At 53.3% G+C, this 24,778-nt stretch overlaps 1 long non-coding RNA gene across 4 annotated transcripts; it reads right to left on the bottom strand.

The window, feature by feature from the left end:
- Positions 1-14,159: 14,159 nt before the first annotated feature.
- Positions 14,160-19,289, bottom strand: LOC103635143 (uncharacterized). 4 transcript variants are annotated; one of them, XR_002266098.3, is made up of 7 exons: positions 19,131-19,283; positions 18,144-18,285; positions 17,596-17,850; positions 17,364-17,449; positions 15,478-15,747; positions 14,908-15,012; positions 14,160-14,817 (listed from the first exon to the last, which is right to left on the bottom strand). It is a non-coding gene; the product is annotated as an uncharacterized lncRNA (long non-coding RNA). The 4 variants fall into 4 exon arrangements; XR_002266099.3 differs by having other exon boundaries at positions 15,478-15,773; positions 18,144-19,289; XR_557191.4 differs by having other exon boundaries at positions 18,144-19,289.
- Between the last annotated feature and the right edge of the window lie 5,489 nt (positions 19,290-24,778).

Here is a 24,778-nt window from a genome sequence, read left to right as displayed (position 1 = left end):
TTAGAAATAAACCTTCGTAAATAATTCACCTTGCCGAGAAACCTCTGTACCTCGACCTTACAGGTCGGAGGTCCCACGTTCCGAATAGACTTGATTCGGTCAGGGTCTATCTTTATACCATGTTCATGTATGATAAATCCTAAAAACTTACCAGCCGACACTCCAAAAGCACATTTACGTGGGTTCATTTTCAAACCATACTGACGCATTTTATCAAAGGCTTTGCGCAAATCGGCTATATGAGAACTAAACTCAGCCGATTTGACTACAATATCATCAATGTAAACTTCCACAGTGTTTCCTAACAATTTATGGAAGATCAAATTCATAGCCCTCTGATAAGTAGCACCAGCATTTTTCAAACCAAATGTCATGACAACCCACTCAAATAAACCAATGAAGTCTGGACATATAAAGGCCGTTTTAGACGCATCTTCTTCGGCCATAAAAATCTGATTATATCCGGCATTACCATCAAGGAAGCTAATAATTCTATTTCCTGATGCATTATTGATTAATGTGTCGGCTATGGGCATGGGATATTCGTCTTTAGGAGTTGCTCTATTTAAATTGCGAAAATCAATGCATACTCTAAGTTTACCTGACTCCTTCTTCTCCACCGGCACAATATTGGAGACTCACTCTGCGTATCTGCAAGGTCTGATAAAATCAGCTTCTAGCAGCCGGTGGATTTCGTCCTTGATGCGTGGGAGAAGATCTGGACGAAACGTTCTAGCTCTTTGCTTGAAAGGTCTGAAACCAGATTTAATAGGCAGACGATGCTCTACGATCTCTCGGCTTAATCCAGGCATCTCAATGTAATTCCAAGCAAAGCAATCTGAATATTCCTTCAATAGACCGATCATCTCATTTCTAGGATCGGTCTCTAGGGTCTTGTTTACAAAAGTCGGCCTTGGAGTTTTACCATCTCCTATGTCAATCTCCTCCAAAGGATCGGCCGATGTAAACCCCTGTCCTAGTTTATCAAGATCTCTGAATTCCTCTATCATGTTCCCCACAGAGGAATTAGAAGATCTTTGTGTGACGGCGGACTCTCCGGTCTCAGGGACCGGGTCATCCGTAATACTATCCTTTTGCTGTGATATATGTTCGGTCTTAAAGTCCGAACCCTTTTGCGAAAGACCAGACCATCCGGCCTTGAAAGCCGAACTGTCCGTGACCAGAGACTCATGAACTTTGTGTGTATTCATCATTTAAACTTTATTTAGGATTTAGCCAATTCTCCATCTGTCGGCGTTTCGAGACAGGGGGGTCCCTAAGCCGACGAGTGAGTGTGCTGCGTGCCCCAGCCCAGATGGGTCGAGCGCGTGGGCGAGCGCGAAGGGGGGAGAGGCGAGGTGGCCGGAGTCGAGCGTGAGAGAGGTGTAAGTCCCGCGGCCTTCGTGTTCGTCCCGCGCCCAGGTCAGGTGCGCTTGCAGTAGGGGGGTTACAAGCGTCCACGCGGGTGAGGGAAGCGAGCGGACCCAAGAGAGCGCCTGTCCCGTCCTCGGTCCCGCGCGGCCAACCTCCTCTGAGAAGGCCCTGGTCCTTCCTTTTATAGTCGTAAGGAGAGGATCCAGGTGTACAATGGGGGGTGTAGCAGAGTGCTACGTGTCTAGCGGAGGGAGAGCTAGCGCCCTAGGTACATGCCAATGTGGCAGCCGGAGAGATCTGGGCACCCTGCTGGCGTGATGTCGTGGCTGTCGGAGGTGCGGCGGAGCCTGATGGAGGGACAGCTGTTGGAGCGGTCGAGTCCCTGCTGACGTTGTCCTGCTTCCGTAAGAGAGCCGGGGGCCGCCATCGTCATAGAGCTTGTGGAGCGCCATCATTGCCCCTCTGGCGGAGCTGGCCGGATGAGACGCCGGTCTTGTCCTCCGTGACCCGAGTTGATTCGGGGTAGGATGATGATGGCGCCTCCTGTTGACGTGGCGGTCTGTGCCCTAGGCAGGGCGACGTGGGGGTTCCTCCGAAGCCGAGGTTGAGTCTGCCTTTTGTTGCCGCGGCCGAGCCCGAGCCAAGGGGTCGGGCGAGGCGGAAGTCGTTCGGCCGAGGCCAGGGCGGAGTCCGAGCCCTGGGGTCGGGCGAGGCGGAGTTTCGTCGTCTTCCGGGTCTTAGCCCGAGTCCGAGCCCTGGGGTCGGGCGGAGCGGAGTTCGCCGTCTTCCGGGTCTTAGCCCGAGTCCGAGCCCTGGGGTCGGGCGGAGCGGAGTTCGCCGTCTTTCGGGTCTTAGCCCGAGTCCGAGCCCTGGGGTCGGGCGGAGCGGAGTTCGCCGTCTTCCGGGTCTTAGCCCGAGTCCGAGCCCTGGGGTCGGGTGGAGCGGAGTTCGCCGTGGCAAGGCCTGACTGCCTGTCAGACTCACTCTGTCGAGTGGCACTGCAGTCGGAGTGGCGCAGGCGGCGCTGTCCTTCTGTCAGAATGGCCAGTGGAGCGGCGGAGTGACGGCGGTCACTTCGGCCCTGCCGGGGGCGCGTGTCAGGATAGAGGTGTCAGGCCACCTTTGCGTTTAATGCCCCTGCAATTTGGTCAGTCGGTGTGGCGATTTAGTCAAGGTTGCTTCTGAGCGAAGCCAAGGCCTCGGGCGAGCCGGTGATGTGTCCGCCATAAAAAGGGGGCCTCGGGCGAGACGGAAGTCTCTCGAGGTCGGCTGCCTTTGGCCGAGGCTAGGCTCGGGCGAAGCGTGATCGAGTCACTCGTGTGGACTGATCCCTGACTTAATCGTGCCCATCAGGCCTTTGCAGCTTTATGCTGATGGGGGTTACCAGCTGAGAATTAGGCGTCTTGAGGGTACCCCTAATTATGGTCCCCGACAGTAGCCCCCGAGCCTCGAAGGGAGTGTCAGCACTCGCTTGGAGGCTTTTGTCGCACTTTTTTGCAAGGGGACCAGCCTTTCTCGGTTGCATTTCGTTCCGGTGGGTGCGCGCGAGCGCACCCGCCGGGTGTAGCCCCCGAGGCCTCGAAGGAGTGGTTACACTCCTTCGAGGTCTTAATACTTCGCTTAACGCTTCGGCTGGTCTGGTCGTTCCCTCATGCGAACTGGCCGTAGCCCGGGTGCACGGTCGGGGCCCAAGCTCTCGGGCTGGTATGTTGACGCTGTCAACGATTTGGCCGGAGCCAGTTTTTTGCGAGAGCAGCCCCCGAGCCTCTGCACAGGGCGAGAGGACGATCAGGGACAGACTCGACTTTTTACATACGCCCCTACGTCGCCTTTCCGCAAGGAGGAGGGGGGGAGTGCGCCATGTTACCCTCGATGGGCACCGAACATGGTGTCTCCGGTGAGCTGCGAGCGGGTAATCCGAGTGGACGTCCGTGCCCCGTTTGTTGGGGGTCGGCTAGGGGCCCAGAGGCACGCCCAAAAGTACCTGCAGGTGATTTGCCGGACCCGGTCCCCTGGCGACGGGGTCCGAGGGCTCGATGCCTCCCTCCGATGGGATTCCGTTACAAGATCGTTCCCGCTGGTCTCAGAAATGTCCTAGGGTACCTCGGGAGCGCAGCCCGAGCCTTGGTTATGTATCGAACGTACCCCTGGTCATCCCTCGCTCGGTGTCTGAGGCGACTGTGAACCCTTCAGGGGCCAGCCTTCGAACCCCTGATCAGTAATGGGCACGGAGCCCGAGTAGCCTGAGGCGGCCATGGAGCCCTTCGGGGGGCTGGCCTTCGAACCCCTGACCAGTAGTGGGTGTCGGGCCCACGCGATCTGAGGCGACTGTTGAACCCTTCGGAGGGCCAGTCTTCGAACCCCTGATCAGTAATGGGGGGCTCGGAGCCCGGTTCCTTCGCGGGGAAGGATCCCTTTCGGGGTGTCCCCCTTTCTCGGTCCCTGTTGCAAGAGATAGAGAAAGAGAAAAACGGAAAAGGATACGAAATCGGACGACGTGGCGTACCTTTTCTGAAGCGGTTATTACGGCGAAGGTGAAGCGTCGCGCGCTCCTCCTGCCAGAGGCGCCGCGTGTCCCGCCGCGGAGTTAATGCGACGGGGCGAGTGGTTGGCGGGGCGGCCGTTGCGCGCGTGCGATCCGTTCGAGGAACGGGTCACGGGTGCACCGTTTCCACGCCGTGAGTGGAGGCTCTCTTGCTGTCTCATGATGGGACGTGAGCCTGGCTGACGACGTGACCGCTGCGCCCGCCCGCCTGCCACCGCTATTACTGCCGGCCCACTTTCGGTCGCTTTGACCGACGCGCCAGGCTGGCGCTGTTGGGTCGCCTCGAGTCGTGGCATAGGCTTTGCAACCGAAGAGGCGCGATGGTGGCACAAGTGGCGGTGTGGTTGCTTGCACGCAGCAACTGGCGCGCCGGTTGCTCGACGCGTGGGCCTGGGTTCCCAAGCTGGCGTGTCAGAAGTCGGAGAAGCGCGTCCATCTGGCGCGGTTGCATGCCGCCTGCATGGCTGCCCGCCCCTTCTGCCCGTTGGTCTGGGCGGAAATGGGGGGTCGCCTGTGACCGCCGGTCGGTCGTGCGCACCACGCGCGGCGGTTTGGCTTCTTCTGCCCTGAGCCGGCTTGCATGACATGCGGGACCCAGCCCCCGAGTCGCAGGGGAGGGCCTTGGAGCGTGTTGGAGAAGACTCAGCCCGCGGCGCCTGGGGGCGCACGTAGGGAGAGTTGCTTTTAAAAGGAGGGAGACCCCTTTCGTAAGGCAACCATGTCTTCTTCCTCCCTTAAGCGTCGTGTCTTCCCATCTTCCAAGCCCCCGGATGGGGGGTATCCGCCGCCTTTCCGCCTCCTTGTTGGAGGAACGCAACTCCATGGGAGTTGGTACCTCTCAGCCATCGTTCGGCTTCAAGGATTTTCATCACGCAGCCCGGTCGCACCCCTTCACCGGCGGTCACCCGAGATGGCGACCTCCAGCTTGATGGTGGGGGAAAGCGAGCCGGGCTGCGGCCTCTGCCCCTTCCTCAGCCTCAAGGATTTTCATCACCAAGGCTGGGGAGGGGAGAGTGCCGAGTTGGGGTCGGCCCCTGCGTGGGCGGTGGCCCGCTCCTTCACTCAGTGATGGGGGGAGAAGCGGGCATTGCCCGTGGCGTCCGGCAGCTGCAGCGTGCCTGGTCTTCAGCCGCGAGTGGCTTCGGGGCCACTTGCGGCGCCGGCGTCTGCCACGGCAGCTGGAAGAGGTTCTTCCGCCGGCGCGGCGGCCGGGACCGGCCACGGGCTGACCTCCAACTTCTACGGCCTTCTGCCCGTCCTTGCCTCACGAGTTTTGGCATGGGCGGGGGCCTCCTGGCAGCGGCATCCACCCTGAGGTCAGCGTTGCCGCTGTTCGGCCCCCCGGAGCAGAAGTCGTCGTCGTCGCCGCTGCTGGAGCAGGTGACGGCGCGCCGTTCGTCGGCCTTCCGTTGCTCCGCAGGCCTTCCCCCTCGGAGTGGGGTTGTTCGTACCTGCGGAGGGGGAACCGGAGTTCCGTTTGTAATGGCACTTCGAATGCCAGTGTTTTTTGTTCGTTGCGGCTGTCGAGGCCTGAACGTGTATGTAATTTCGGCATGGAGCCGTGTTTTTTCCTCATTTTCGAGCATTAAGTCTCGCCTGTTGATTATCTGAACCGCTTTACCAAGCATGAGTTGCCCCGTGTCAAGGTGACGGGTGAGGTATCCGTATCCCGGAGGCGTAGGAATCCCTCGGCCTGTTCGGCCTTGTTGTAGGGCTCCTCTAGCTTAGTTGAAGAGACCCCTCGGCCGCCCTTCGGTGGACCGAGGCCAGGGGTAGCGATATCAGTATGAACAGAGGCGGAGTTGGCTCGAGAATGGGAACCTGGTTGGCCGGAGCCTAGCCGTGTTGTCCGTCAGCGGAGCCGACGCCAAAGTCGATCAGTCGATGCCTCGGGTTGGACTGGCGCCCTTGGAAGCCGGTTGACCGAGGCCCCAGGGGTAACCGGTTGAGCCGCCTGCTCGGGCCGGATTCCCGGAGGAGTCCCTGGACCGCGGCGCCGCCCGAGGCTGGGTCGGGCTTTGCTGAAGACGTCGTCGATGCCGAGGGTGCTACGGCTCCCTTCAGCGTGAAGACCCGAGCCTGCAGGATCAGATCATCTTGTAGCGTGTGCTTTCTGCGGCCGCCGAGGCCAGAAGAACACACCCTCGCCGCGCTTGCGAAGCTGCGTCTTTTTTCCTCTTGTTTCGAGCGTCTTGACTGTGTCGGTAACAGGGATGTTTGTGTGAGCGAAAGCTGCTTTTCGCGGAAGGGACGAGTGAGGTATCCGTATCCCGGAGGCGTGGGAATCCCTCGGCTCGGTCGGCCTTGCGGCTTACGCGTACTTTCACTCGTCCATGAGGCCATGTCCCCGACTTAGTCGAGAAAGCTTGAAGGACTGCTTCGGCAGGAGAGCTTCCGAGCGTGATGACTCGTTCGGTCCACGGAGTCGCTTTATCCGAGCGCAAGTTACTTATCGCAGAAGGTGATGAGTGAGGTATCCGTATCCCGGAGGCGTAGGAGTCCCTCGGCTCGGTCAGCCTTGGCTGCTTACGTGTACCTCGTCGTTTCCAGGATCCGCTTTCCGAAGTAGTCAAGAAGCACGAAAGAAATCCTGCTAAAAAGAGATCCTTTTTTCGAGGAAAAAATTCGACGCAGAGGGGGTCTCCCCCCTTTTAGCCCCCGAGGGAGGGTCGGGCTTTGCCGAGGCTAGGCCGACCCTTCCTTGACGACTAAACTTTGCGTAGGTGCGAGGTATATGAACAACTTGAAAACATCTTAAGGGTAGAAGCGACGTAGCTGTTTGATGTTCCAAGCGTTGCCGTAGATCTCGCCTTGATTGTTGGCCAGCTTGTATGTTCCGGGCTTCAGAACTTTGGCGATGACGAATGGCCCTTCCCAGGGGGGCGTGAGCTTGTGCCTCCCTCGGGCGTCTTGCCGCAGCCGAAGCACCAGGTCGCCCACCTGGAGTTCTCGGGACCGGACCCCTCGGGCGTGGTAGCGTCGCAGGGACTGTTGGTACCGCGCCGAGTGTAGTAAGGCCCTGTCCCGAGCTTCCTCCAGCTGGTCCAGCGATTCCTCTCGACTAGCTTGGTTACTTTGTTCGGTGTAGGCCCTCGCCCTCGGGGAGCCGTATTCCAGGTCAGTGGGTAAGATAGCTTCAGCCCCGTAGACCAGGAAAAACGGCGTGAAGCCCGTGGCACGACTCGGCGTCGTCCTTAGGCTCCAGACCACCGAGGGGAGTTCCTTCATCCATCGCTTGCCGAACTTGTTGAGGTCGTTGTAGATCCGAGGCTTGAGCCCCTGTAGAATCATGCCATTGGCACGCTCTACTTGCCCATTCGACATGGGATGAGCCACGGCGGCCCAGTCCACCCGGATATGATGATCCTCGCAAAAATCCAAGAATTTTTTGCCGGTGAACTGGGTGCCGTTGTCGGTGATGATGGAGTTCGGGACCCCGAAGCGATGGATGATGTTGGTGAAGAATGCCACCGCCTGCTCGGACCTGATGCTGTTCAGAGGTCGGACCTCGATCCACTTGGAGAATTTGTCGATGGCGACCAGCAGGTGCGTGTAGCCCCCGGGCGCCTTCTGCAAGGGACCGACGAGGTCCAGACCCCATACAGCGAAGGGCCAGGTGATGGGTATTGTCTGCAGGGCCTGAGCGGGCAGGTGTGTCCGCTTCGCATAGAATTGGCACCCTTCGCAGGTGCGGACAATTCTAGTGGCGTCAGCCACCGCCGTTGGCCAGTAGAAGCCTTGCCGGAAAGCATTTCCGACAAGGGCTCGGGGCGCTGCGTGGTGGCCGCAAGCCCCCGAGTGTACTTCCTGCAGCAGTTCCCGACCTTCGGCGATGGAGATGCACCGCTGGAGGATGCCCGAGGGGCTGCGATGGTAGAGCTCCTCTTCGTCGCCCAGCAAGACGAATGACTTGGCGCGTCGCGCTACCCGCCGAGCCTCGACTTGGTCGAGGGGTAGATCGACGGAGATATTGCAGGTACGGGGCCTGCCAATCTTGATCTGGTGTGGCCCCGCTCTGCCCTTCCTCGACGTTCAGTGCTCTGCCCTCGGGGGCCGAGGGTACCTCGGGCTGTGCCGAGGGTACCTCGGGCTGAGCCGAGGGTACCTCGGGCTCGGGCGTATCGTCGAGCTTGACGGAGGGTTGATGCAGATCCCGGGAGAAGACGTCCGGGGGGACTGTCGTTCGCCCCGAGGCTATCTTAGCCAGCTCGTCTGCGGTTTCGTTGTAGCGTCGAGCGATGTGGTTGAGCTCGAGCCCGAAGAACTTGTCTTCCAGGCGCCGAACCTCGTCGCAGTAGGCCTCCATCTTCGGGTCGCGGCAGTGGGAGTTCTTCATGACTTGGTCGATGACGAGCTGCGAATCACCGCGAGCGTCGAGGCGTCTGACCCCTAGCTCGATGGCGATCCGCAATCCGTTGACCAGAGCTTCGTACTCGGCCACATTGTTGGACGCCGGGAAGTGGAGGCGCAGTACGTAGCGCAAGTGCTTTCCGAGGGGCGAGATGAAGAGCAGGCCCGCGCCGGCCCCCGTCTTCATCAGCGACCCGTCGAAAAACATGGTCCAGAGCTCCGGTTGGATCGGGGTCGTTGGCAGTTGGGTGTCGACCCATTCGGCCACGAAATCCGCCAACACTTGGGACTTGATGGCCTTCCGAGGGGCGAACGAGATCGTTTCGCCCATGATTTCCACCGCCCACTTCGCGATCCTGCCCGAGGCCTCTCGGCACTGGATGATCTCCCCCAGGGGGAATGATGACACCACAGTTACCGGATGGGACTCGAAGTAGTGTCGCAGCTTCCGCCTTGTCAGGATCACAGCATACAGCAGCTTTTGAACTTGTGGGTAGCGGATCTTAGTCTCGGACAGCACTTCGCTGACGAAGTAGACCGGCCTCTGAACGGGCAATGTATGCCCTTCCTCTTGCCTTTCGACCACAATCGCGGCGCTAACCACCTGAGTGGTCGCGGTGACGTAGACCAAGAGGGCTTCTCCGTCCGCCGGCGGCACCAAGACAGGCGCCTTTGTAAGGAGCGCCTTCAGGTTGCCGAGGGCTTCCTCGGCCTCAGGGGTCCAAGCGAAACATTCGGCCTTCCTTAAGAGGCGGTACAGAGGCAGACCTCTTTCGCCGAGGCGTGAGATGAAGCGGCTCAGGGCCGCGAGGCATCCCATGACCCTCTGTACCCCTTTTAAGTCCTTGATGGGTCCCATGCTGATGACGGCCGCAATCTTCTCCGGGTTGGCTTCGATGCCTCGCTCGGAGACGATGAACCCTAGGAGCATGCCTCGGGGCACCCCGAAGACACACTTCTCAGGATTAAGCTTGACTCCTTTCGCCTTGAGACACCGGAATGTCACTTCAAGGTCGGAGAGGAGGTCGGAAGCCTTCCGCGTCTTGACTACGATGTCATCGACGTAGGCCTCGACTGTGCGACCGATGTGTTCGCCGAACACATGGTTCATGCACCGCTGGTACGTCGCGCCCGCATTCCTCAAACCGAACGGCATGGTGACATAGCAGTACATGCCGAACGGCGTGATGAAAGAAGTCGCGAGCTGGTCGGACTCTCTCATCCGGATCTGGTGATACCCTGAGTAGGCATCGAGGAAGGACAGGGTTTCGCACCCAGCAGTGGAATCCACGATTTGGTCGATGCGAGGCAGAGGGTAGGGAACCTTCGGACATGCTTTGTTGAGACCAGTGTAGTCTACACACATCCGCCATTTCCCCCCTTTCTTCCTCACAAGCACAGGGTTGGCAAGCCATTCGGGATGGAATACCTCTTTGATGAACCCTGCTGCCATTAGCTTGTGGATCTCTTCGCCAATCACTCTGCGCTTCTCCTCGTCGAATCGGCGCAGAGGCTGCCTGACGGGTCGGGCTCCGGCCCGAATATCCAGCGAGTGCTCGGCGACATCCCTCGGTATGCCGGGCATGTCCGAGGGACTCCACGCAAAGACGTCGGCGTTTGCGCGGAGAAAGTCGACGAGCACTGCTTCCTATTTGGGGTCGAGCCCGGAACCGATCCGGATCTGCTTGGTGGTGTCGCCACTGGGGTCGAGGGGGACGGCCTTGACCGTCTCCGCTGGCTCGAAGTTGCCGGCATGGCGCTTCACGTCTGGTACCTCCTTGGAGAGGTTCTCCAGGTCGGCGAGGAGGGCCTCGGCGTACTCCACGCACTCCACGTCGCATTCGAACGCGTGTTTGTACGTGGGGCCGACGGTGATGACCCCGTTGGGGCCCGGCATCTTGAGCTTCAGGTAGGTGTAGTTGGGGACGGCCATGAACTTCGCGTAGCATGGCCTCCCTAGCACGGCGTGGTAGGTTCCTCGGAACCCGACCACTTCGAACGTCAGGGTCTCCCTTCGGAAGTTGGAGGGTGTCCCGAAGCAGACTGGGAGGTCGAGTCGCCCGAGGGGCTGGACGCGCTTCCCAGGGATGATCCCGTGGAAGGGCGCAGCGCCTGCCCGGACGGAGGACGGATCAACGCGCAGGAGCTTGAGGGTCTCGGCGTAGATGATGTTGAGGCAGCTGCCCCCGTCCATCAGGACCTTGGTGAGCCTGACATCGCCGACAACGGGGTCGACGACGAGCGGGTATTTCCCCGGGCTCGGCACATGGTCGGGGTGGTCGGCCCGGTCGAAAGTGATGGGCTTGTCGGACCAGTCTAGGTAGACTGGCGCCGCCACCTTCACCGAGCAGACCTCCCGGCGCTCTTGCTTGCGGTGCCGAGCCGAGGTATTCGCCGCATGCCCTCCATAGATCATGAAGCAGTCGCGGACCTCGGGGAACTCTCCTGCTGGGCGATCTCCGTTCTTGTCGTCGTCGCGGGCCCTGCCACCCTCGGCGGGTGGCCCGGCCCTGTGGAAATGACGCCGAAGCATAACGCACTCCTCGAGGGTGTGCTTGACGGGCCCCTGATGGTAGGGGCACGGCTCCTTGAGCATCTTGTCGAAAAGGTTTGCACCTCCGGGGGGCTTCCGAGGGTTCTTATACTCGGCGGCGGCGACAAGGTCCGCGTCGGCGGCGTCGCGTTTCGATTGCGACTTCTTCTTGCCTTTCTTCTTGGCGCCGCGCGGAGCAGACGCCTCGGGAGCTTCTTCCGACGGGCGGCCCTGGGGCTGCTTGTCCTTTCGGAAGATAGCCTCGACCGCCTCCTGGCCAGAGGCGAACTTGGTGGCGATGTCCATCAGCTCGCTCGCCCTGGTGGGGGTTTTGCGACCCAGCTTGCTCACCAGGTCGCGGCAAGTGGTGCCGGCGAGGAACGCGCCGATGACATCCGAGTCGGTGATGTTGGGCAGCTCGGTGCGCTGCTTCGAGAATCGCCGGATGTAGTCCCGGAGCGACTCCCCCGGCTGTTGCCGGCAGCTTCGAAGGTCCCAGGAATTCCCGGGGCGCACGTATGTGCCCTGGAAATTGCCAGCGAAGGCTTGGACCAAGTCGTCCCAGTTGGAAACCTGCCCCGGAGGCAGGTGCTCCAACCAGGCGCGAGCAGAGTCGGAGAGGAACAGGGGGAGGGTACGGATGATGAGGTTGTCGTCGTCCGTTCCACCCAGTTGGCAGGCAAGGCGGTAGTCCGCGAGCCACAGTTCCGGTCTCGTTTCCCCCGAGTACTTCGTGATAGTAGTCGGGGGTCGGAACCGGGTCGGGAATGGCGCCCGTCGGATGGCCCGACTGAAGGCCTGCGGACCGGGTGGCTCGGGCGGGGGACTCCGATCCTCCCCGCTGTCGTAGCGCCCCCCACGCCTGGGGTGGTAGCCTCGGCGCACCCTTTCGTCGAGGTGAGCCCGACGGTCGCGTCGATGGTGCTCGTTGCCGAGGTGGCCCGGGGCCGCAGGCGCGGTGTTGCGCGTGCGCCCGGTGTAGACCGAGGCTTCCCGCATGAATCGGGAAGTCGCGGCATGAGGTTCCGAGGGATATCCTTGCCTTCGGGATGCAGTGCTCTCGGCCCGCCGGGCCGCAGCGCCTTCCAGGAGATTCTTGAGTTCTCCCTGGATTCGCCGACCCTCGGTGGTTGACGGCTCCGGCATCGCGCAGATGAGCATTGCTGCGGTTGCCAGGTTCTGACCAACCCCGCTGGATGCGGGCGGCGGTCTGATCCTGACATCGTTGGCGACGCGGTGCTGGAGACCTTGGGGCAGATGACGTATTTCTCCGGCCAGGGGTTGGCCCACCCATGCCTGTCCGACGTCCCGATGGATCGGCTCAAGCGCTCCTGTTCCCTCGTTGAGCCTGGCCTGCGCCTCGCGGACTCGCTCGAGTTGTGGGTCGTAACCCCCCGCCGGAGCGGGGACCACAGCTAGCTCCCGTGGGATGTCGGCGCGAGGCACCGGCCTAGGGAGATCACCATCCTCCGGCATGCCAAGATGGTTGCCTTCGGTGGGATCCCCTAGCTCGATGTGGAAACATTCGCGGCTTGGGCCACAGCTCTCGTCGCCAAGGCTGCGGCTTCCATCGGAACAGTCGGATAGGCAGTAGTCACATGCGGTCATGAAGTCCCGCACGACACTGGGGTTGCCAAGTCCGGAGAAATCCCAACCGATGCCGGGATCGTCATCTTCCTCGGACCCAGAGGGCCCGTAGGTCGAGACGTCCGTCAGTCGGTCCCAAGGCGACCGCATACGAAACCTCAGTGGGGTTGCACTCGCCTCAATGAGAGCGCCCGCCAAAACGAGGTCGTTTGGCGGGTTGAGGCCGAGTCGAAATGACGCAAGATGGGAGTTAGTCGTTACCTTTTGGTCGACGAGGAGCGACGTAGTCACATCGGGGACTGGTTGCGCCGTCATCTCTGGTTCGAGGGCGACGTCCTGCAGGCTTTCCGTGAGCGCGCCGGCGTCGTCTTCTTGCTCGGGGTCAGCGCGCCGCGGGGGGACGGCGCTTGCCTCCGTCTTGAACGCGAGGTCGACGTCCGGCGTGCCTTCCGTCGGGGCGTCGGGGGCGTCGATTCGCTCGACGGCCGATGAAGCGCGGCCTCCCGTCTGGCCTTGACGGCCCCGCCCCCTCCTCCGTTGGCGGGGGAGGGAACGGAGCGAGCCCGAATGTTGCTCTTCCACCACGCGGGGAAGACGTCGTCGATTCCGCCGCCGGCGGGCGGGTTGTCGGCCGCCATTGTCGTAGTCGCGCGGCGGTGGAAGAAGTATCATGTCGTAGCTGCCGTCGAAGGACATGAACTCAAGAGTCCCGAAACGAAGCACCGTCCCGGGCCGGAGAGGTTGCTGGAGACTGCCCATCTGGAGCTTGACGGGGAGCTGTTCGTCAGCACGCAGCAGGCCCCTACCTGGCGCGCCAACTGTCGGCGTTTCGAGACAGGGGGTCCCTAAGCCGACGAGTGAGTGTGCTGCGTGCCCCAGCCCAGATGGGTCGAGCGCGTGGGCGAGCGTGAAGGGGGGAGAGGCGAGGTGGCCGGAGTCGAGCGTGAGAGAGGTGTAAGTCCCGCGGCCTTCGTGTTCGTCCCGCGCCCAGGTCAGGTGCGCTTGCAGTAGGGGGGTTACAAGCGTCCACGCGGGTGAGGGAAGCGAGCGGCCCCAAGAGAGCGCCTGTCCCGTCCTCGGTCCCGCGCGGCCAACCTCCTCTGAGAAGGCCCTGGTCCTTCCTTTTATAGTCGTAAGGAGAGGATCCAGGTGTACAATGGGGGGTGTAGCAGAGTGCTACATGTCTAGCGGAGGGAGAGCTAGCGCCCTAGGTACATGCCAATGTGGCAGCCGGAGAGATCTGGGCACCCTGCTGGCGTGATGTCGTGGCTGTCGGAGGTGCGGCGGAGCCTGATGGAGCACTACAACCTTTTAGGGCTTCTGTGACATTATGATTATGTCACTAACTAGTGTTTATTTGTCACAAGTTGTATTTTGGTGACACCATTGTGACGAAAAGGACATCGTCACAGAAGGTGCGTGTTAAATAGTCTACAATGACGACCAACAAAAAATTGTCATAGATTTTATGACGCATACCATATTCGTCACTAAATCTATGACATTCTATTTCGTCATAAGTGCCTCTAAAAACGTCACAATTCGTACTGCCATGCATTGCCACATGGCTAATGGGAATGACGTGGCATGTGACATGGCAAAACATTTATGACGAAAACATTTGTCATAGATTTGATCACGTGGAAAGCCACGTGGCAGATGACGTGGCAATGCATTTGTGACGAAAAATTTCATCATAAAATATGATGAAATGGCAAGTGATGTGGCGAAGCATTTATGATAGATACAATCGTCATCAGAAGGAACATGTCATATAAATTCATATCGTCATAGAATATTACACATCACAACCAAAATATCTTATGAATTTGTTTAACACAAATATTTCATCCAACAAAGAATCATATAACTTCAAAACATATATCTACAAATCCTTTTACATAAGATCCAAAGAAAATCCTATAACTTCAACTCAAGGAATTAAACATTAAGCTTAATTGAAAATAATCCTATAACTTCAAATCCAGAGCTACTCTTCAAATCCAGAGCTATTGTAACTAGCTACTATAGCAACCATAAGGCTGCAGATCCTATAATGGTTAAGTAGACTTGAGATGGAGGCACTTGGCCTCTATTGAAGCTTAATAGTTGACTAAGGAGATTGTTATTTTCTTCGGTCGACCTCTTCATACTATCAATGGTCTCCTGAGATGACTGCCTGAGCATTTAAGGTTTACACTTCTTCCCAAAGTCTATCTTTTTCTTGCTTCTTGGCCTCCAGTCGATCCTGAAGTTGTTGAACCTTTATAGAAACTATTGATGTTGAGATTTTCTTGGAGACGGACTAAAGACCAAGATTGCATAAGAACACACTGGAGCCCAGTTGCACACTATAAACAACTTCTGTAGGATATTTTGGTTGTTGTCCATCTTGAACTGATGTTACCACCATTTCTTCCATATCAACCTAATATAAAGGTTAAAGGTTATTCATCAGGATAGTATACCGCAAGTTGCAAGTTGTGAGTACGAACATGCAAGGAAAATAAGCACTTACAATAGCTTTCTGAACATTTTTGCTAAAACCTTTCTTTTTGCTGCAATGCATCTCCTTAAAAAGATCTATTGCACTAGGTTCAGCATCCTTATATTTGTCTTGCTTCTGAAATGATATAAAATGAGTCCGGTGAGAATGGAGATCTTGAAATAAGGTACATGTTGGATTTCGAAATAACAATTTCAAAAACATTTTAGATATGAATAGTGCCAAAGCATTTCAATGAAATAGTATGAAAGCATCCTTCAAGTAACACTAGTATGGTCACTCTTTATTATGTAAAGAAAAGAAACAACGATGTTTATAGAGAACATCAAGTTTCCTAAAATCTAATCATAACTTCTCAGAACAAAGTATTCTAGAGCACCATTTTGCAGAAAACAACTATGTGTGTTGATCATCATGTTTATTAAAATTCAGAAGTAATATCAAAAGTAGAACATTAGTTAAACACACATACTACACTCTAAAGAATAAAAAAATCAAAAGAAGACTATACGAGAGAACTAAATTCTTGATAATTCTGTAAGCACACAGAATCAATGCATACAATCATGATAAGAAATGTACCTTCAAAGTACATGTAGACGTCATCCTTTCAGCACCATGGCTTGCGCTACCTCACAATGACAGCTGGCATCACCTTCTTCCTAAGGTTAGGCTTTCCATTCTCCATGGTCACCAACACAGGCAGAAGGACGCCTGTTAAGGCGCCCTTGATTCCCTTCACAGAAATGATGTAGAGGTTCTTGGCTCCAGTGTTACCAGCACAATTCACAGTAGCTATCAATGGTAGACCTAATGACATTCAGAACTTGTTACCAGCAGTACCTCCATGCCCTGCAGTTCAAAACACACACAAAAGTCTAATACATCATTATGAAGTGTAAACTATAGATAACAAGCAACATTTAAAGCACATTGATGTGAAATAAATTGTACACGTTGCCAAAGTTTGTTTAAAGAGAGCCTAAGTAGGAGTAAATGACAAAATACAGAAACGCCTAGACCGAGAAATGTGACACGCTGCTCTTCACTTAAGATCAACTAGGTTAGCTCTTTACACATGAAAGAGGAAAACATCATGTGACAATTCGATTAACTCTTTACACATGAAACAGAACACTGGGGAGGATTGGTAGTAGGTAAACATTTAACAACAATATTGACTAAATGAAGTTACCACCAATCATCTAATAAATAGCATCATTTCATATAACTAAACACTAGACCATTAGGCGTGCTTTGCGCGCCCTGCAGTTTCAACCGTTTGTGATCGTCCTAAAAATTGTAGTTTAACCAAAACAGTAACTATCGCAGCACTTTCTCTTGTAATGGTGGGAAGCATAATGATAGCAAACAAAAAATGGAACACAGATAACATATAAGGGGCATTTCAATTTGGGTCATGTGCCTACAGTAATGCACTTGGTAGCATGCACTGTTTTATAATTTGAAATTTACAGTAATGCACTTGGTAGCATGCACTGTTCAAAGGTAGGTCAATTAAGTTCTGTTAATTCATTCCAATCCAAAAACAAATACAGTGGGATGTCTTTTGTGGACTGATGCTTGTATAATACTCCAAATCTTAATTCATTCACAAAACCAATAATTTAATAAGCAGTATTATGACAGATATGGCGCATGAGACTTTAAAGATCCCTTTCTAGATATCTCAGGAAGAAAAAATAATTGTACTAATTCAAAGTAGGCTTATGTTTTCATAATGCTATTACTCTACAAGTCCACAGGTTTGCATATCACTCACCAAGCAAAGCATTGAAGTGTACAAGCAGGAACAGAGTCTAGCAATTCAACGTAACAATATGATTCTGCAGGAAGTTGATTGTAACGGGTAAAGACTGAAGGAGGACAGCCAGGTGAGCTCGCTTAGATAGGAATTACACTAAAAGGCTTAAATAGTTAAACTGACTCTTCATGGGTTTGAATTGGTACATTAGGATCATTGAACTGTCAGATGGTAAGATCTCAAGATGATTTCTATGATACTATTGTCTACTTATTGATGCCATAACCAAGAATAAACTGGGCTCTCAATCCAAACATGCTATCAATATAGTAGCAAAGAAACAAAGATGACATCACAAAATAAGTCATTATGAACATGAATATATGACAACTTATAAGCAAAGGAAATTAACCAAAAGGGATATCCATACTACAAGATGATGGTCTTCGATTTGGAGCTTTTGATATAGCATTGAAATCTAAGCTGGTTTCAGAAACATATATTTCCATAGCAAAATGGTGAACCAAAACAAAACCCTAGTATGTATTCAGATTTCAGAATCTTAGTGAATCGAGAGAGAAAAGTCACACTATGGTTAGCTAAAAAGAGCAGATTTTGGAGATGGAGATAAATAGATGTTACAACGTTAAATGGTCATCTGCTAATAAAATGCTTAGGTTTTGAGTGAAACAAGTATTTTTACCTTCATAAACTTCGCTCCACCAAAATATTCCTCTTGTTTGAGGCGGGCAGTCTTCACATATCTTGATACATAGGTAGCTTTTCCATCTTTAATGTGCATGGCATTAATCATCCAATTAGACAAAATGAAGATGGTATCACATTTAGTACACCATGAATTATTAACACAACCTTTTGCTAGTTTAATAAAAAAAGTAACATGATATACTACATGAACATAGTTAAGTCAGTACATCTCAACATTGAAGTTCTGCTACGAGACTCCCTCATCAGCTTCTAATCTGCACAAACAGCCACTGCCATGGACTTGTACACCTCGACAGTAAATCCCTGGCCTTGGCGACCATCCCTCTAATGCAAACTTAGTAGCTTGAATAGGTGGCTCTGGCTTTTGTTCCCTTCAGTGATTTGGGTTGGAATCTTGATTCCCAGTCCTCTGCTTAACGATTCAAGTTGCCTGCCCATTCTATTTGACCTTGGTATGATTTCTGTTGTTTGTGGTCATGCCAAAAAATGTACATTATCTTACACAATTAGTGTCAAATATAAATAATTATAATTGTATAGACACAGACTGTTTTTATAAGAGTAATGTTGCATATAACTAAACATTAGTTGTGATAAAACATAATACAACATATGAATGATTGAGTTCAAAATGAAGTTGTACACAAATGGGGTAAGTATAGGTTCTCAATATATATTTGTGACTCGCCAAAATCATTCATGATATTATCCTAGTAATGATAGATATCGCAGTCCAAAAAGTTAAGATGCCTACTTGCCTTGATTCCCAGTGTGGTTATCACCCTCCTCCTGTATCTGGGAAGTAGGTTGTGCAATAGATATCGCCGTGTGTACTCCAACGGCAGTGAGCACCTTCTCCCTGTCGTCGGCGGAGAATTTGCCGAGCGAGGAGGCCGCTGAAGGCTCGGAGCGAGTCATTCGCGCGGCCACAGTGGAAGGCAACAGAAAATGTTACTGATCATACCATGGTAGCAGGCTAGCAGCTAGAAATGTTACTAATCATAGAAAATATCATACAAGTAACCTTATTAGCAGAAAATGTAGGGAACACTAGCCACACAAGCAACATATTAACTGATCATACCACAGCTAGAAATGTTACTGAATGGATTAACCAATAGTACTGGCCCCTTAGGCGGCTTTCAAAGCTACGCTAGTTGTATCTAATTATGTCCCTAATGAACACAATAATTGTGAATTCCAGTAGTGTTGAATGCTACTAGCTCATACTAGCAGGAGTAAATGACTATTGACTAGTATATAGCTATAGCAGCAAGGGGGCCAGAGGCAGTAATAAAATCAACCGTACCCCGGTCTCGAGTCGGCAAGCCTGAGCAGCATCAGGACACAACCATAACGAGGGTTCCTATGAGGCCGTAAGGGGAGGGAGCAGTAAAAGCTCGCACGGGCGCACCGGGTGGGTGGCCAGCCGCCAGCTCCAGGATCGGAAGCGATTGAGAGAAGCAAGCGCCAGGCGCTCGCGAGTCATACGCGCGGCGCCGTGATGGTGAGGACGAGGCAGGCAACAGAGAAGAGGAGGAGGTGAGGCATGGAGAAGCGGACAAGGCGCGATGGCTACCGAACCGGCGGTGCAGTGGGCGGTCGTCGGCTATGGCTTGCGGCCTCTGGAGGTGTGGCGGGGGTGTCAAGGATTGAGGATTGGCCCAGCAAGATTGCGTGCTGCCTTTCAAGCCTAGATCCAGTGAGTGACGAACAAAGATGAACAGTTAAACAAAATTACCTTCGGATTTCTAGGATAGTCGTGTGGATCTCTTCCCTAGAGGCATCTCTAATGGAACTGCCGTGCGGAGGTCGTTGGATCTCGCAGCCGGCTCGTACGAGGTTGGGGAAGATGTTGTGGGAACTGCCGTCCTAACATATCGGAGAAGGAAATACATATCCCTCCCATATATTAGCTTTTTGGCGGCATCGAATTTTTATTTTTGATACGCCATCTGCGGTCCAGGCGTCCGGTCCACCCCCACTGGCCACTATGACTTCAACACGGTAATTCCCCAGACCCAGCGACAACCTATGCCCAACAGGAAACAACAACACTCCTTCAGGCTTTGGCAGTTGAGCGATTCAGATTTCAGAGAATCAGAGCAGAGAGAAGAACAAACAAATATTTCAGAAGAACAGAACAGACTTCGTTCTAGTATTATGTTATCTATCTTTACCTTATGACTAGTAGTAACTAATTAGTTACATATATATTTTAGTGACCATTTCTAATGAATTAGTCTACGACCAGTAATAACAATCTGATAATTAGTTACTACGGCTAGTATGCAGTGGAGTCTTCCAAATCTAGCTTTTAAATTGTGGTCTGCTTGTGAGATGCTTGATTTATTATTTCATATGGAAGATGTCAACACCACGTGTTTATTTATAGTTGTTTATTGTAAATAATGACATATAACACTGTCTTCACCTTCAGACTTTGTTTGGGTGCTCTAGTATTTATCTCAATACGCATGGATTGAGCATGTGTATTGAGATAAATACTAGAGTAACCAAACAAAGCCTCAGTTGGGCGCCAACAGCAACAAAAGAAGTGCAGTGGGACTACTTCCACCCTGGCCAAAAAGATGAAATTGCACGAAGCTAAAAATAAGAAGCTCATCAACTATGTTGATGTCCTGTGGTGCCGAGGAGCACCGGCGAGTGGGCAGCACGGTGTGTTCCGATTGCATGTGAAGGATTACCGACTCTTGCGAGCTCGAGAGCTAGGAGAAGGTAGATTGAAGTTTCACACACCCGGAGATTGAATTCACGTGCCCTTTACGGTTAGGTTGTTCACGAAGGATAAGATCGGATCGCTTTATCTGGGGATTCTGATATTTGGACGGCTAAACAGCTTGGACTTGTAATGATACAGATGCCTTTAAGTTTCGTGGTCCAATGAAATAGATTCACAGATTTAACATATAAAGCATGAACTTGTTTACAGTGTAGCGATCGAAGCCTTTGCTCTTGTCTGCACGTCATGGGTTCAAGTTCCAACTTTGTTCTTCAAAATACTTATTGTTCTCTAGTTTATTTTTAAACTAAACCGCGACAAATAAAAAAGAACGGAGGGAGTACTAAATAATATTTAGTTTTTTGCATTTTGAAAAGATGACATTTTTTATCAAATAATATTTATCTCTATGGTTTAACGGACAACCCAATTTTACTACAACGAAGGATGTAAGTTTTTTGTGATCTCCAACAAAGAAAGGTCAAACATGGTTTCAACAAGAAACATATATCATTTCTTTTAAAAACTATATCAAATATTTATGATGAACATGTATCGTCATGCAATGTCATCACGTATGATGTACATCAATTTATGACGATTCCCTCATGTGACACATTCATATTGTCATAATATATCGTCATAAACATGATGACACACCAAGTTATGACGTTTTTTATGACATGGCTTAACTTTTTGTCACTAAATTGTTTAGGTTCCAAGAAATCGTCATAAACATAGTCATCTAGTGACAAATTTTACTATTGTCATTAAGCATTTGTCACAGAAGGCCTAAATGGTTGTAGTGGAGGGACAGCTGTTGGAGCGGTCGAGTCCCTGCTGACGTTGTCCTGCTTCCGTAAGAGAGCCGGGGGCCGCCATCGTCATAGAGCTTGTGGAGCGCCATCATTGCCCCTCTGGCGGAGCTGGCCGGATGAGACGCCGGTCTTGTCCTCCGTGACCCGAGTTGATTCGGGGTAGGATGATGATGGCGCCTCCTGTTGACGTGGCGGTCTGTGCCCTAGGCAGGGCGACGTGGGGGTTCCTCCGAAGCCGAGGTTGAGTCTGCCTTTTGTTGCCGCGGCCGAGCCCGAGCCAAGGGGTCGAGCGAGGCGGAAGTCGTTCGGCCGAGGCCAGGGCGGAGTCCGAGCCCTGGGGTCGGGCGAGGCGGAGTTTCGTTGTCTTCCGGGTCTTAGCCCGAGTCCGAGCCCTGGGGTCGGGCGGAGCGGAGTTCGCCGTCTTCCGGGTCTTAGCCTGAGTCCGAGCCCTGGGGTCGGGCGGAGCGGAGTTCGCCGTCTTCCGGGTCTTAGCCCGAGTCCGAGCCCTGGGGTCGGGCGGAGCGGAGTTCGCCGTCTTCCGGGTCTTAGCCCGAGTCCGAGCCCTGGGGTCGGGCGGAGCGGAGTTCGCCGTGGCAAGGCCTGACTGCCTGTCAGACTCACTCTGTCGAGTGGCACTGCAGTCGGAGTGGCGCAGGCGGCGCTGTCCTTCTGTCAGAATGGCCAGTGGAGCGGCGGAGTGACGGCGGTCACTTCGGCCCTGCCGGGGGCGCGTGTCAGGATAGAGGTGTCAGGCCACCTTTGCGTTTAATGCCCCTGCAATTTGGTCAGTCGGTGTGGCGATTTAGTCAAGGTTGCTTCTGAGCGAAGCCAAGGCCTCGGGCGAGCCGGTGATGTGTCCGCCATAAAAAGGGGGCCTCGGGCGAGACGGAAGTCTCTCGAGGTCGGCTGCCTTTGGCCGAGGCTAGGCTCGGGCGAAACGTGATCGAGTCACTCGTGTGGACTGATCCCTGACTTAATCGTGCCCATCAGGCCTTTGCAGCTTTATGCTGATGGGGGTTACCAGCTGAGAATTAGGCGTCTTGAGGGTACCCCTAATTATGGTCCCCGACACCATCGGCTCTAGCATTACAGGAATGAAACCTTTCTTATCTATACTTATGAATTGATAATCAGAAAAATCTACTCCTGTGAGACATGTAGTAGTCTCATAAGTCCAGAGTATAGGGGCATCGGCCACAGCGATGCAGACCGATACATCAGCATGTACTTGTTCTATGTCATCGCCTACCCATTGTATTAGCATTTGATGTAATGTAGAAGGTATACATTGATTGGCGTGAATCCAATCTCTATCTAGGATTAAACTGTAATTTCCTTCTACATCAGCGACGAAGAATGCAACAGCAAGGGTCTTAGTCCCGATGGTTAATTCAACGGACGTGACTCCCCTGGCTTTGATCGAACTATCAGTTCCAACACCGCTGAGGGTCATGTTGGTCTTGACAAGTTCATCATCTTGTTTACCTAATTTTCTGTATAATGAATAAGGCATTAGATTTACAGCCGCCCCTCCATCTACCAACATCTTAGCAATCGGTATCCCATCAATGTGGCCGCGCACGAAGAGCGGCTTTAAATGATTTACCGATTCTTTTGGTTTAGTAAAGGCGGCTTCTTTAGGACCAAAATCAAACTGGGCAACAACAGGTTCATCGTCGCCGATAATAGTACAATCGGCGGAAAATGTAATAATATTTACATCCATACCTGGGCGATCTGGAGAAGCCTCGTAGTCGACCAGGTCTTCTCTCAGCAGGTCGTCCTCCTCCATTGATGTTGTCGTGTCGTTGCAGGCTTCCTGGTGAACGGCGGACGGTCCGCGCGCGGGGGCCGGACAGTCCGCGCCTGGTGCAGGTTGTCCAGACGCTTCCTGGTGAAGGCCGGACGGTCCGCGCGCAGAGGCTGGACAGTCCGCGCCTGGTGCAGATTGTCCAGACGCCTCCTGGTGAAGGACGGACGGTCCGCGCGAAGAGGCCGGACGGTCCACGCCTGGTGCAGATTGTCCAGCCTTGCTGGTCGTGCTATCTGCCATACCTGCAAGGTGCTGTGCAGGTGTTGTTTGATTTTCTATTTCTGTGGCAATTTGTTTTTCCTCAACGGCCTTTGGTCTCCATTTCTTTTGCGGTGGCGGGTATAGTGGATGTGTGTCATTGAATATCTTTTTCGCCTCTTTCTCCTAGCTATCCTTTGCTTTTAGGCGCTGTAATTTTCTCTTTTGGGACCGTGTCAATCCCGCTGGGCACCATCGAGGCATGGAGTATTTTGGATCGGCTGTTTTGATGGTAACCGTATCTTCTTTATTGGTTGTATTGGCCGATTCACCAAAAATCATCGGCCCTTTATTGTCTCCCTGTATGACAACATCTGCAGTGCCTATTTTGATGATGTCCTTTTTTGTTGTTCTTTGAGTTGCTGCAGGCATATGCCCCCCTGCCGGATTGGTCGGCCTAGGAGGCCGAGTAGTCCGGTAATCTTGTTGGGCCTGTGCCTGGTGACCGGATTCAGCAGCGCTCAATCGGTCTTATACTGGCGGCGCCAACCTGTCAAAAACGGATGTTTGGGGTACCCCCCAGGCGGGGTACTGTGGCATGCCAAATGGATATGGTGGCATGCCCCACATTTGGTTTGGAACATATGGTGGAGGTAAGTATGTGCATGGATATGGCATAGATGGATAAAGAGGTGGAGGTGTCCATGTCGGCATGTTAGGTCTCAATTGCACAATAGGACCTTTCATTTCTTCCGATTGGTGAGGTGGTCCAATCGGCCTGACCTGACGTTGCTCATGAATAGGTGAGCGGGGTCGCTTTGGTGGCCGGTCACTGGGGCCGGCCTTCTTTTTAACGTATTTAGATAGCAATTGATCGAAAGTCGGGCCAGGCTTGATCAGCCGACCAGCTGCTTTAAATGTATTTGTTTTCCACGTACCTATCTCTGGTCGTCGTGGTTTGAAGGTACGTGGCCGCTGCGAGTCCTGAGCATGGCCGGACCGTCCGCTGGAGTCCTCCGGACCATCCGGAAAAGTGTCGGACCGTCCACGCCCGGATGGCGGACTGTCCGTGATGCGCAGTACGGGTTCCCGCAACTGTTTCCGTGTCTGCGCTTGCCCCCCAGTGCTAGAGGTTGTGATGGTCACCTTCAGGGTCTCCCCTCCATCGGGAGTCTTCTCGGCCACCACTTTCCTACAAGAAACTTTACAATCCCCATCGGCCTTTTTAGCATTGCCGATGATTGTTTCCTTGCCTTTGCCTTTATCGGTTGTATTTGGCCGAACCAGGACTTTCTTGCCCTCGAAGTCAATCATGTTCATCGGAAAGGGCTCTGTATCCACCTGCATTTCCTGAAATTTCAATCGTCCTTCGTTAATGGCCGATTGAATCTGTCGCTGAAATACATTACAATCATTAGTGGCATGAGAAAATGAGTTATGCCACTTGCAGTACGCACGACGTTTTAGCTCGTCGGCGGATGGAACAGTGTGATTTATTTTAATATTGCCATTTTTGAGTAATTCGTCAAATATTTTATCACACTTACCAACATTAAACATAAACTTAACCTCCTCTTGCCGTTTCTTTTGAACCGGCTGTAAGGAGGAACAAGCCGAAGATTTGGCATGTTTTGGCCAAACCATTTCAGCAGCGTACACTTCTGCTGATTCGTCATCTGAGCTACTTTGGTCGCATTCTACTATATGTACGTTGTGACGCATTGTTTTAGCAGTTTCTTTGCTCCGGCTTTCGCAAGCCAAAGCTCTCTGGTGTAACTGTGCTAGTGTAAAAAAATTGGATGCCTTCTAATCTTTCT

Source organism: Zea mays, chromosome 1, assembly GCF_902167145.1.
Source record: "Zea mays cultivar B73 chromosome 1, Zm-B73-REFERENCE-NAM-5.0, whole genome shotgun sequence".
NCBI classification, from domain to species: Eukaryota; Viridiplantae; Streptophyta; class Magnoliopsida; order Poales; family Poaceae; genus Zea; species Zea mays.
This window is presented reverse-complemented; position numbering and strand designations above follow the sequence as displayed.